Here is a 15356-nt window from a genome sequence, read left to right on the forward strand (position 1 = left end):
ACACACACACACACACACACACAAACACACACATATTTGGAACTATAAATGAGTTTGGCAATGTGAAGAATGTAAAATCAATATACCACAATCAGTCAAATGTCTTCCTATGCACTAGCAATGAACAATTCAAAACAAAATTAAGAAAGTCTTTATATCATAGTATCAGAAGTAAAATACTTACTAATTAATTTAACCAAAGAAGTATAAGAATTATATTCTGCAAATGTGTCAGGTTTGTATTTGAAAATACAAAACATTGTTGAAAGAACGTCAAGAAAACCTAAATAAATGAAGATATATCCCATCTTCATGGATTGTTAAATTTAGTATAATAAAGATGGCAATATTTCCCAAATTGATCTACAGATTCCTTAAAACCTCTATTAGAATCCCAGTAAGCCTCTTCAAAGAAATTAACAAGCCCACCCTAAAATTAGTATGGAAACTTAAAAGGACCCAAAATAGTCAAAACATCTTGAATAGAAGAAAACTGGAGAACTCACACTTCTTAACTTAAAAATTTACTACAAAGTTACAGTAACTGTGTGGTACTAGCATAAGTTTAGACATATAGAAGAGTGAAGTGAAACTGGGAGTCCAGAAATCAGTTCTAATATTTATGATCAATTATCTTTGACAAGGGTGCCAAGACAATTCAATGGAGAAAGAATCATTTCAACAAATGGTGCTGAAACAATTAGATATCCACATAAAAGAATGAAGTTTGACCTCTTCTCAGATCTTACATATAAACATTTACTCAAATGTAAGGGGTGACGTTATGAACTATCTTTTTTTTTTTTTTTTTTTTTTTTTTTTTTTTGTTGTTGTTGTTGTTTTTTTTTTCCCTTTTTATTTATTTATTTTTTTCAGCGTAACAGTATTCATTCTTTTTGCACAACACCCAGTGCTCCATGCAAAACGTGCCCTCCCCATCACCCACCACCTGTTCCCCCAACCTCCCACCCCTGACCCTTCAAAACCCTCAGGTTGTTTTTCAGAGTCCATAGTCTCTTATGGTTCGCCTCCCCTCCCCAATGTCCATAGCCCGCTCCCCCTCTCCCAATCCCACCTCCCCCCAGCAACCCCCAGTTTGTTTTGTGAGATTAAGAGTCATTTATGGTTTGTCTCCCTCCCAATCCCATCTTGTTTCATTTATTCTTCTCCTATCCCCCTAACCCCCCATGTTGCTTCTCCATGTCCTCATATCAGGGAGATCAATGGATCAAGAAGATGTGGTATATATACACAATGGAATACTATGCAGCCATCAAAAGAAATGAAATCTTGCCATTTGCGACGACGTGGATGGAACTAGAGCGTATCATGCTTAGTGAAATAAGTCAATCGGAGAAAGACAACTATCATATGATCTCCCGTTATGAACTATCTTAAAGGAAAACATAAGAGTAAATATTTGTGACCTTTATTTTGGGAAACCCTTCTTAGATCCAACACCAAATCTTAGATAACCAACAAAGGAAAAATAGAACCATTTGACTTTATTAAAAGGAAAACTTCAATGTTCAAAGAATAACATTAGGAAAGTAATAAGAAAAACCACAGAACAGTAAAAAATTTCTACAAGTGATATATCTGTTGAAGAATACATAAAAAACTGTTGCAAATCAGCAGTAGACAAATGACCACATTACAAAGTGGACAAAGAATCTCAGTAGACATTTCTCCAAATAAGATATGCTAGAAATAGTAAGTACGTGAAAAGTTGCTCCACATGACTGGTCATTGGAGAAATGCAAATCATGACCAACTACAATGAGATACCTCTTCATACCCACAAAGATGGCAATAATTAAGAAGACTGATAATAATTAGTGTTGGTATAAATGTAGAGATATTGGAACCTCAAATACTGCTGTTTGAAATGCAGAATGACTCAAGTGCTTTGGAAAACAGCTTACCAGTTCATAAAAGAGTTAAACGTAGAGTTGTCATATGACTCAGCAGTTCTCCTACTTAAGAAATTGAAAATGATTGTCTAAACAAAAGCTTGTACACAAATGTTCATAGCAGTATTTTCACAGTAGCCAAAAAGTGGAAATAACCTAAATGCCCATCAACTGATGAATATAAAATTAAATATATTTAGAATTAGTGTATTATCACAGCATGACTCAATCCCTCATGACTTATTTAAAACCCAAATATAAAATTAAGAATAAATGAAACAAGATGGGATTGGGAGGGAGACAAACCATAAATGACTCTTAATCTCACAAAACAAACTGGGGGTTGCTGGGGGGAGGTGGGATTGGGAGAGGGGGAGGGGGCTATGGACATTGGGGAGGGGAGGCGAACCATAAGAGACTATGGACTCTGAAAAACAACCTGAGGGTTTTGAAAGGTCAGGGGTGGGAGGTTGGGGGAACAGGTGGTGGGTAATAGGGAGGGCACGTTTTGCATGGAGCACTGGGTGTTGTGCAAAAACAATGAATACTGTTATGCTGAAAAAAATAAATAAAATGGGAAAAAAATGCAAAAAAAATTATAATTCACAAATTCAGAAATATAACTAGTAAACCGTTATCTAATATGACCAATATGACCTGTTAAAAATAGATGTGCAAATTAAAAGAAGGCATTTTAATTTATCATTTAACACCTTTTTTTTTTTAAATCATAATACCCATATCTAACTAAGCGTGAAAAAATCAACAATCAGGTATTGCTACCAAAAAGATAAATAAGTAAAATATTTAGGGGGACTTTTCATTAAAAGCATTCATAGTTTTGACATGGTATGTACACTTTTGATAATCAAAACCAAAAAGAAAAAAAAATCAAAAGCTACAGAGAAAACAGAATATGTTTTATACATACATATATATATGTTTATATATGTTTGTATATACATACATGCATTTATACAATGGACTATCATTCATCCATAAAAAGTAATGACATACTGATTCATGCTATATATATATATATATATATATATATATATAACCTTGAAAACATTATGCTAAATAAAAGAAACCAGACACAAAAGAGCACATATTATATGATATCATTTATATAACATGTCTAGAATATGAGAATCTATGAAGACAGAATATAGATGAATGGTTCCTTAGAGCTGAGGTGAGGGGTGGGACACAAGAGAGAATGATGTAATGGCTATTGCATTTCTTTGGGGGATAATGAAAATGTTCTAAAATTGATTGTGGTGATGGCATACAACTCTGTGAATATACTAAGTGCCACTGAATTGTATGCTTAAATGGGTGAATTCTACAGTATATGAATTATATGCCAGTAAAGCTGCTATTAGGAAAATGATTTAAGAAAACTACTCATAAGTTAACTTCAAAAAATTATTTTATTGCTATAATTCCCTCTTCTACTCTAATTTTTCATATTTCAATTATACGGTTGTATAGTTTATCTCTTAATTTAGGTCATTTTAAAAAGACCAATGAATTATGCGAATGAGCCTAGAGATTATTACTCTCTTAAACAAATAAAAAATTCCACCACGAATTTTCCATCATTGTTATTAGTTTTCACTGTACATCCTGTTATTAGCATGCTGTGGCACTTAATTTTAATAACTTTGAATAGGAAGAGAAAATAAAATGGAAACTGGCCATCACCTTTAAAGCTGTAAATGACTTCAGGTAACTTTCACTTGAAACGTCCTAGTTTCTGGTTTTGCTTTATGGACCATACAATGAAAATTTTTTCTTTAAGTAATTAACTAATTATGATTATGATTAGTTATGATATGGATAATGTTTTAAAATCCCAATATTAATAATATAGTAAATATGATTCATGTCAGTTCTACAGAAATATGGTAATTTATTAAAATAACACCAGAATTTGGTGGAATATTTATTATTAAAGTAATTTTAAGGAAATAAAATAAAAATAATATCTGAAGGCAAATAACTCATAAAGTTGTGATTTTCCTTTACCTGTTATTGGAACCAGAATAACTTTATTCATTTACATTTGGAATTAAACCATCTATCTTATATCAGAGATCTGAGATGACCCAGTAGTACAAGGCTTTCTTAGGTCATCACCATCCTGTCCTTTCTTCCCTCAGGCATGCCAGCCTCCTAGCTTACAAAGAAAGCTTTCTCACAACCATACTAAGAACTAAAATCACTGTTCCTTGCTCCTTTGTTTTGTCTGACTGTCAAGATGATTACCTGCATGAACATACCTGCCACCCCTTCAAGTCCAGTCTGTTGCCATTTGCTTCTCCATGCTATGGAGATGGCATAACTCTGTTTCTAACTCTTTGGTTGGTCAATAGGGGACTATTGGGGATCAGACACTGTTCACTACTGGATTTGCTCAAGATGCCCTAAGTGATCTCAGGAAATGAACAGACCTATGAAGAACAAAACTTCTAAATATATCTCTCAAAGTCCATTCCCTAACTTATTTTGGCAACAAAGCCCCCAAAATTTAGCTGTAAAATGACAATCATCCATAATACCTGGTCTCCTTTGAGCTTAGCATGCCCATGTGACTAGTAGTAGAACAGAACAGGAGCAGAAGCGATATGCAACTTTCAGGTAATTTCCTTAGAACAAACTTCTTTCCCTGGTCTACCACAAAAGCTTCCTCTTCATTGAGGAAATTGTCAAGAAAAACTCAAAGATTGCTTTTGGATCCCTTCAACTGTTTCAAACAATAGAAAAAAATTACTTTCTGCCTTGTTCAAACTACTCATATTGGGTACGTTTGCTGAAGTAGCTTGGGCTATACTCCAATTAATACAGCAGACAGAAGACAAATCATACATGTAAGATAACTAAGTCTTCGAAGAAAGGGAAAAGAAACAAAATACTCACATGAAATGCTCCTAGATAATCAAAATCACTGGCCAAGGAAGATTTCATTTATATCAAACATGCACATTTCCTGGAGCCAAAATGCAAGAGTTTAAATTTTTTAAGTATAGAGGCAGCTGGGTGGTTCAGTTGGTTAAGCGTCTAACTCTTGATTTCAGCTCAGGTCACAATCTCAGGGTCTTGAGATCAAGCCCTGCATGGGGCTCCACACTCAGGGGAGTGCATTTGTTCCTCTCTCTCTCTCTGCTCCTTCCCCATTTGTAGTCTCCCTCTCTCTCTCAATAAATAAATAAAACCTTTTAAAAATTTTTTAATTGCAATAAATGAATTAAGGAGCATTTGATAGTTGCTACCATGACCTAAGCTAGAGGTCTGCAAGTCAAGTAGAAATAGTGGATCATACAAATGAGATGATACATTCCAAATTGAGGGGAAAAGAAGCAGGAAAAATGTTTTTAAGCATTGAACCTTATAATAGCTAAATATAAATTGGTATTGATGGTGGGACTGAAACTTTTAATCTATGTGCCACATAGCAATTCTATAATAAGATTGTATTACAACTTAATTAAAACATCTGTATCATCTTATTAAATCCTTGTAGTTCATTGAGAAAAAGGAAGCCAGACACATTCTAAAAACTTCATTTTACATCAGGATAGTAGATGTAGAGACTAGTGCACCTTGATAGAAGGGCATAGATGGTATCTTGCTTTAACTTATTATTTTTAAAAAGTGTTTGTACAAAGGAGGGATAATGAATTAATAGCAGTAGATAAAATATCAAAGAAAAAGGAAAAAGAAGAAAAAGAGTTATAAAACAAAGAGTAAACCAAAAAGATGGAAAGGATATAATGTAAGACATCTATGTTAACTGAGTGTTAAGTTCAATGCCATTCAGTTTTATTGGATTAAGAATCAAAACCCATCTATATATTTTAAAATACTTTTGGAAGGTCTTTCAGCAGCTTAAATATAAAGATAGTTTGACATTTTTAAAAAATGGAAAAAATATATCATGAAAGAGTACCAAAAGAAAGCTTGAGTGACTATATTGCTACCTGACAAAAATAAATTCTAAGGCCTATTACTACAGAAAAAAGGAACATTTTATTCCATTCAAAATCCCAATTCAATTATTATAGAAATTGCTATGCTTATTCTAAAAGTTATATGGAAACCACAAAAGACCTATAATGACCAAAACAATTTTTTTAGAAGAAGATCAAATGGGATTTTCATTACCTAATTTCAAGTTCCAATATAAAGCCAAAGTCATCAAGATGGTGCGGTGTTCACATAAAGTAGGCAGATAGGTCAACTGAACAGACTAAAGTCAAGAAACAAACCTGCAAATTCATAAGTTGGTTTTCAATAAAGGTATCAAAGCGATGTGTGGGGAAATGATATTCTTTTAAACAGAATTCACTGGAACAAATGAATATTTATATGGAGGGAAAAAGTTGACCCTTACTTCACACCATACACAAATATTTTAAAAAACGAATCATGGTCCTAAATGTAAAATAGAAAACTAAATGCCATATAGGTTATGTTTTCACTTTTATTTAGTTTCAAACATATATTTAACTTTCTTTGTTATTCTGTAACTCATGGGTTATTTGGAAGAGTATTGTTAATTTCCAAATATTTATTATTCTAGATATCTTTCTGTTACTAATTTCTAAATTAATTTTGTCAGAGAATATGTCCCATACAAATTTGTTTATTTAAAATTTCTGAGACTTGTTTTGTGGCTCAGAAATTGGTCCATTTCTATTAGTGATCCTTGAGAGCTTTAAAATATATGTATATATATTTAAAATGTATATACTTAAAATAGATTTTTAAAAATATATTTTAATATATACATATATATGTATGTGTATATATATGTATATGTATATATACACACACTGTGGTTTTTTGTGTTTCTTTTCATTTGAGTATAGTTGAAACACAATGTTATATTTATTTCAGGTGTACAACTTAGTGATTCAGCAAGTTTATACATTATGCTCTGTTCACAAGCATAGCTATCATCTGTCCCATTATATCATTGTCACAATATCATTGACTCTATTGTTGATGCTCTGGTTTTTTTATTCCCACAACTTACTCGTTCACTAACTGGAAACCTATATCTACCTCTCCTCTTCACCCATTTTGTCCAATTCCCCATGCCCCTCTCCTCTGGCAACTATTAGTTTGTTCTCTGTATTTATAGTTCTGATCCTGCCTTTAGTTTATTTATTCATTTTTTAATTTCACTTATGAGTGGAATGATATGGTATTTATCTTTCTCAGTCTGACATATTTCACTTTGCTTAATACCCTCTAGGTCCATTCATGTTGTCTCAAATGGCACAATCTCTTCTTTTTATGGCTGTGTACTATTCCTTTGTGTATATATCCCACATTTCCCTTATCCACTTGTCTACTGATATGTGCTTAGGCTGCTTCCATATCTTTGCTATTGTAAATAATGTTACAATTGACACAGAGTGAGTGCACGTATCTTTTCAAATTAGTGTTTTTGTTTTTCCTGGGTAAACACCCAATAATGGAATTAGTATTTCCAATTTGAGGAAACTCCGTACTGTTCCACAGTGACTGTATCAATTTACGTTCCCACCAATAGTGCATGAGGGTTCCTTCTTCTCCACAACCTCACAAACACTTGTTTTTTTTCTTGTCTTCTTGATTTTAGCTATTGTAACAGGTGTGAGGTGATAATTCATTGTGATTTTGGTTTGCATTTCCCTGATGATTAGTGATTTGGAGCATCTTTTCAGGGGTCTTTGACTGTTTATATGTCTTCTTTGGAGAAATGCCTTTTCGGGTCTCTGCCTATTTTTTAATCAGAGTGTTTGTTTTTTGTTGTAGTTTTTTGGGTTTGGGGGGGTTTTGGGTTTTTGTTTGTTTGTTTGTTTTTGGTGTTGAGTTGTACACATTCTTTATATATTTTGGATATTTACCCCTTGTCAGGTATATCATTTATAAATCTCCTCCCATTCATTTGGTTGTCTTTTCCTCTTCTTGATGGTTTCCTTTCCCATGCAAACATTTTTTTTTTTATTTTGATGCAGTCCTAATGGTTTATTTTTGCTTTTGTTTCCCTTACCTTAGAAAATGTATTTAGGAAAATGTTACTCTGGCTGATGTTGGAGAAATTATTGCGTGCATTTACTTCTAGGATTTTTATGGTTTCAGCTTTCATGGTTTAGGTCTCTAACCCATTTTGAATATATTTTTGTGTATGGAATGATAAAGTGGTCCAGTTTCATTCTTTTACATGTAGTTTTTTACATGTCCAATTTCCCTGGCACAGTTTATTGAAAAGACTGTCTTTTCCCCATTGTCTGTTCTTCTCTCCTTTATCACAGATTAATTGACCATATAAATGTGGATTTATTTCTGGGGTCTCTATTCTGTTCTATTGACCTATGTGTCTCTTTTCGTGCCAGTACCATGCTCTTCTGATCACTACAGCTTTGCAGTATATCTTGACATCTGGAACTGTAATAGCTCCAGGTTCCTTCTTTCTCAAGTTAGCTTTGGCTACTCAATGTTTTTTGTGGTTCCATACAAATTTTAGCATTATCTGTTCTAATTTTATGAAGAATCTCTTGGTATTTTGATAGGGATTGCATTTATTTTGATAGGGATTGCATTAAATCTCTAGGTTACTTTGGGTAATATGTACATTTTGACAATACTAACTCTTCCAATCTGTAAGCATGCATACTGTTTTTGTGCACATGAAAATAACATAACATTTTATATCAATTAGACTTTGATAATAACTTTTAAAATTATGTGTGCTGTTTTTATTGTGTGAAATGTTTGAAAATTGAAAATTGTTGATTAATATCTTACATGAGCTCTGGGAATTGGTTGGTGGTCATAATGCTTCATGGTTATAATTTACCTAAATCTTTTATATTTCACCCTAATAAATACATAGGTTAGTATTCAGCAGTAACACTAGAGTTTCCAATCAGATTTCTGGATCTTCTTATTTACATAACAACCTGTTCTCCAGTTTAGCCCCTGTAATCTCTTATCTCAGTCTCCCCAGTTCAGTAAGGCTGTCACCTTGCATGGGTTTAGTGCCCTTGCAAAAAGTCCTGCAGGCAGAAATCTGCAACGATGGTAAGATTCACTATAATTGTTTCTTTTATCACAGGTCCCACGGTCCCATATAGTAGTCCCCCCTTATCCATAGGAGATATATTCCAAGCCCCCCAGGGAATGACTGAAAGCATGGATAGTATCAGCCATATATATATTATGTTTTCCCCTATAGATACATTCCTATACATTATGAAGTTTAATTTATGAGTTAAGCACAGTAAGAGATTAACAGCAACAATAATAAAATAGAATAATTAAAATTGTACCCTAATAAAAGTTATGCGAATGTGTTCTCTTTCTCTTGAAATATCTTACTGCATTTTAATCACACTTGTTCTTGTAATGATGTGAGGTGATAAAATGTCCTATGTGAAGAGATGAAGTGAGGTGAGTGATGTAGGTGTTGTGATGTAGCATTTGGCTACTGCTGATCTTCTAATAATGCATCAGAAGGAGGATCACCTGCTTCCAGACTGAGGTTGACCATGGGTAACTGACATTCTGGAAGGTGAGATCATGGATAGGGGAAAACCACTATAGTGGTAAACCACTAATAGATACTATAGTATCTATTGTTCACTGAATAAAAACATTTGCTTTCTATATTTTTCCAATATCTGTAACTACTTACAGTAGAAAGCGCAAGTCTCATTTCACTTACTCCATGTCAAAAAGTGGATTTTATGGAAAAAACAAACTTTTCAAAAGGCAACATAGATATAATACATTCTGAGGTTAGGGTATTGTCCTTCAAGATGCATTTTATACTTAAAATTAAGAGTTTTTAAATGGTTCTGTGTCCCTAAAATAGGTAGAGCACATGCGTTTTAGAACTGAGGCGTAGAAGTAGAATGGTTCTTTCAGTTCTTCTGCTAGTGATCCTCTTGGGAAATTCATTCTCCCTATTCCTGAACATAAGTTTCTGCTGGAACAGATGTCTGGTTTGGGGAGTATGCTGTGCTTCTACTGAAACAACACAGAGTTCTACTACACTTCTGTTTTTTATGATTTAGGCTAGACTTTTGTTGACTTGATCTAGAACTTTCTTGTTTATACAGATTAAGTATTCAGTAGACTTCCTATTAATTTTACTTACAGGAAGACAATTACCAACTTGCCAATAGGTCCGCATGAGTCAGTGTATTCTGTTAGCTGCTTTGACTCTGTTACCCACTATGGTACCTGCAAAACCGGATATATGATAGTGGAGAGCAGTAGAGAAAATATAGAATTTTCAGTTATCTGTGCTGGGACAGTTAAACAGCATTTAAGAGAAAAGAAAATATATCTAATTCTGAAAAAAAAATTACAAATGAAAAAAAGATCTAACCATGAATATAAAATCTTAAAAACTTTAAAAATAGAATATAGAAGAATATCTTTATTGTTTTTACAGGGAGAGTGTGGATAATATTTTTCTAGACAGATACAAATCTTAAAAATCAAAAGGAAAATGTTGTTATAGTCATGCAGAAGAAGAAATTTTGTGATATAGAACTGTTATCAGAATATATTAATAATTCCAATAAGTCAATATGAAAAGAGAAAAAGTCCAAGAGAAAAATGGGCAAAAAAATCCAAAAAACAAAAACAAACAAACAAACAAAAAACACTGTTATGTTGGAAGTTAAGTAATAAACACTGACATTTAATACACCCAACCTAAATCCTATCCCAATACAAAATACAATGTTTTAAATCTAGTGTTGCTATGTCTTGAATTGCTTTCTTCTTTAAATATTAGCTGAAAACTTTTAAAGTATATGATATTCAACAATACAGATTGACTTTTTAGAAACTGCATAATAGGAATATTAGTAGAATATATCTATTTTGTAAAGTAACATATATTCCAAAGTTTTTAGTAGAGGTATTTTTAAATTGTTGAATAAATATAGTTATTTCTAAGTGAAAAAAAATAAAAAATGCAATCATATTCTGATAGAAAATATGCTGAGTGAAATAAGTCAAGCAGAGAGAGTCAAGTGTCATATGGTTTCACTTACTTGTGGAGCATAAGGAATAACACGGACGACATGGGGAGATGGAGAGGAGGAGTGAGTTGGGGGAAACCAGAGGGGGAGACAACCCATGAGAGACTGCGGACACTAAGAAAGAAACTGAGGATTTTGGAGGGAAGGGGGTGTTGGAGGTTGGGTGAGCCTGTTGGTGGGTTTAATGGAGGGCACGTATTGCATGGAGCCCTGGGTGTGTTGTATAAACAATGAATTTTGGAACACTGAAAAGAAATAAAATAAAATGAAAAGAAAAGAAAAGAGGCGCACCTGGGTGGCTCAGTTGTTGAGCATCTGCCTTCGGCTCAGGTCATGATCCCAGGGTCCTGGGATCGAGCCCCACATTGGGTTTCCTGCTCAGCAGGAAGCCTGCTTCTCCCTCTCCCACTCCCCCTGCTTGTGTTCCCTTTCTCTCCATGTCTCTGTCTGTAAAATAAATAAATAAAATATTAAAAAAAAAAAAGAAAAGAGAAGAAAATGGTACTTAGATAAAACTGGGTGATAGAAATATCTGTTGTCATAATGAAGAGTAAAATATTCAGCTATCAAAATGTTGTTTTTGTACAGATATGAATAGCCATTCACCTTTGATATAATACCCTTAAGTGTGTATTTTCTGCTCTCATTGTTTTGTACAATATTTCATATCTTAGCTATCCTTGGATAATTAATGACTACTTTGAATTGATAGTACATTATCTGATCTTCCAGATAAAGGTTATATTTTTCTAGCTCAGATACACTCTTATACAATAATTTAATGATTTGAAATAAAGACAACATTACTATAAAGTTTGAGCAGCCTAAATAAGCTCTTAATTCCTAAAAATAAATCCCTAAATGCTTTTTTTCTAACACAATTGTATTTACAATATGCATTTTAAAATCGTAATCACCCCCATCATTTAGGGGACAAATTCCAACACATTTTTAATATCTCATTTATCTCCCTCTGACCTGGGAATGGCATCAGTTCCAGCCTCCTCAGCAGAACAATGTAACTAAAATAGAAAGGCAGCTGAGGTCAGGTAGCAAGTCTGTTACAAAACTACAACTTGCCCTCTAATCTTTTGGCCTCTAGTAGCAGATTCTCGTCAAAGAGTTGGTTTTGTTTGTTTGGTTGGTTGATTTTTTGGATGCTGGTGTTTTCATATTTTTATGCTTTGAGAATCCTTGTCTTGATGTCTTACACATGACCACAGAATCTCAAGCCAAAATTATATATAACAATTTCATCAGCTCTAATTTGAAGAACTACCCTGAAGTCATTTTAAGAGACTTTTGGTGGGTTGCTGACTTTGGGCAACAAACAGTTTAATGCCAGCCCAAATTGTTCTGTATGACTATAAATTTCAGGTTCATGAGGTTGTTCCTCTGTTAGATCATGTAAATCTCCAAGGAGTGGTTGTAGAAAACTAAGCCTGGATTTAAGAGCTACCATCTATCCAGATAACTGTGTTGCACTCTTGGTGCCCCAAGATTTTTTGAAGTTTGGAAGGCAATTATTTTGTTAGCTAAGTACTAGCTCAGTAAGAGTTTGTGTTTTTATCTGCACTTGAAAGTTTAAGGTGCACACAGCTTAATATATTTGTTTTGTAATTAGTATATAAAGTATAATAGTAAAATTATAATTATACATCAATATGTGTATTCCCCTTCACTTAAAAAATAATAGAAAACCAAGAAACAGTAACCTAGAGTACATATCAGTTAAGAAATATATGTGGGTTCATTTTTGAAAGTAATTTTGTTTTTAATTGGATAGATTTGTAACTGCTTGAAATTTCCAAAATGTGATTATTCCAGTTTTAAAAAATTATCCAACACTTCAAATGTTTCTTTGTGTACTAGGTATTTTTAGACTGAAAACTTACTGCTTGGGGTGACGAGCATCTCACATTATTCTGAGTTGTGATAACTACAAAAGAGCAGATTCAGATAACTTATATTAAGATTACTATAGAACTTTTATTCCCCCTAAAGAATATACATTTCCAAATTGGGAAAATATTATTGATCAAAAAGCATAGAATGTTATAGCAAGAAGGGACCTTTCATTTAAAAACTGAGAAACTGAAGTCCATGAAGGACTTCATTCTCCTCCCTGTCACTATTTCCTTATAAGCTCTGCCTTTCTAACACATACTTTTCATACATGTAAACCAAAATATTCATTGAAAATTATCTCTATTATGAGATGCTGAACACACCGAGGAAAACAAAATAAATAGAGCTGCTATCCCTAAGAGTTTCATAGGGAAAAGGGATATAATGTTAAGTATTTGTAGTTGCAAACTGTGTTAAATGCTATAAAGGGAAAAAAATGTAATATGGATGTCTCAGTTGAGATCAGAAGATAAGAGAATTTGACTCCCATAGGAACCAAATAGGGAACAAGAAGAGGTAGAAAAACCTTCTGGTAAGAGCCTGAAGTACCAATGAGCACAATACATTGAAGGAACTAAAAAATGAGTTTGGGGGAACATCAAAGAAGGATCAGATGATCTTTTATTTTGCGACCACATGGCATCAGAATTTGGAAGACTATGGAAAAATTATAAATTCTCTCCAAAAAGTTTCAATTTGAGGTACATTTTAACTTCCTAGTAGAAATATCAAAAATGCAGTTAAACCTGCATGTCTACATATTAAAGGAAAAAATCTACACAGGAAATAGAAATCTGAGAATTTTCAGTACAGAGGTGTTTGAAGCCATAGAGATAAATGAGATCACCCATAGAGAAAGTATTAAGAGGAGAACAGAAACTCCAATGTTGAACGGTTAGGAAAACAGGTATGAGTCAGCAAAGAGATTCAACAGAACGGCCAGGCAAGTAGGCAGAAAAGAGAAGCATGTGGTGAAATTCAGTATTTCAAAAAAGAGGAAGGGATTAATTGTGTCAATTTTGCTAAGAGAAAAAGTGATTGAGTTTGGAAATCATCCATAGAAGTTAAGTGAAAGTCTGCTTTCTTCTTGTATCTATCCTTATGTTCTTTATGATTTTGAATCAAAGGTAATTTATCATATATTTTATTCGGCATGATTCTGGAAATTTTCCCTCTCAATGAATGTGACCTGGCAGAGTTGACGTTATACTTTTAACCTGTCCTCCCAGTTGGTAAAAATTTCCAAACAAAACTTTTTCACTGAAGGACTCATGATCTAAGTAATAATTAAATACAGTTTTTGTAAGTTTATTTTGTTTACTATGAATAATAGACTAACAGTTTGACTCAAATTTGAACTGTGCAATGATCTAAGTTTATTTTTATTATTTATATTACCATTTAAACTTTTAACCTTGATGAACTTTCACTCAAAAAGGAAATGCTCTCTTCCTACAATTTTTTGGCTTATCCAGTCTTTCTATCTCTGTACACACACACACACGTATGTATACATATATAAAATATATATACACACACACATAAGTATATACATACATATATTTATCTCCTGTCGATCTAATTTCTAGTTTATTACTTGAAAGTTTGTAATCACATTTGTACCTAAAATTATCGGTCTCTACAATCACCATTAATATTTGTACCCTTTTATACTTGCAGTAATAAATAAACATTTGGACTACAATTGACTGATAGAATTTCAAAACCTAAAGCACTTAAAAATATTTTTACTCCTAATTATATCTAAAAAGTTTACATAAAATTGGAGGTAAATAATTAGATATTAATAAACAGTCTGAATGGAATGCATCATTCATGTTTGAGGAGGCATGATGTTAACCTGTGTGTTCACTGATAGCCAATACGACACAAGTTAAAGGATGTGGGAAAATGACACAGGAATAGTCATTCAAATATCTGGCTTTCCACTAGCCAAGACTGATCCAAAGCTTAATAGCAGACTTCTGTTAAATGCAAAACTGAAGCCAAATTTTGGTGCTTGATAGCTAGATAGTTATGTAGTAGAAAAGATGTTGTATAAATACATGATAGCAAGCTGGTTAGATAGATAATATATGATTATAAAAACTCTGAATAAATCTATAAATGTATTTTGGCAAGGCTACAGTTGCCTACAAGACAGAAATGAGCATGGACGGAGAAGAGTGCGTTTAGTTTTCTATTCATATCCTTTTGTATTGTTTGATTTCTTATAATAAAAATATTTTATATGAGAAAGGTAGGAAATATACTAGCCAGTAACTCACACTTGCTAATTTTCTGTATTCAGGGTGGGTATATGTGTATATGTGTGTGTGTATAAGTGTGTAGTATATTTATGTTGCTCAGAGGTGTGTGTGTGTGTTTACATATATTATGAAATAAGCAATACTGTGGGTGAATCTCAGATGCATTATAGCAAGTGAAAAAATCCAGATTCAAAAGGCTACATATTCTCTGA

The sequence above is a fragment of the Meles meles genome, chromosome 2, assembly GCF_922984935.1.
Source record: "Meles meles chromosome 2, mMelMel3.1 paternal haplotype, whole genome shotgun sequence".
Classification (NCBI taxonomy): domain Eukaryota; kingdom Metazoa; phylum Chordata; class Mammalia; order Carnivora; family Mustelidae; genus Meles; species Meles meles.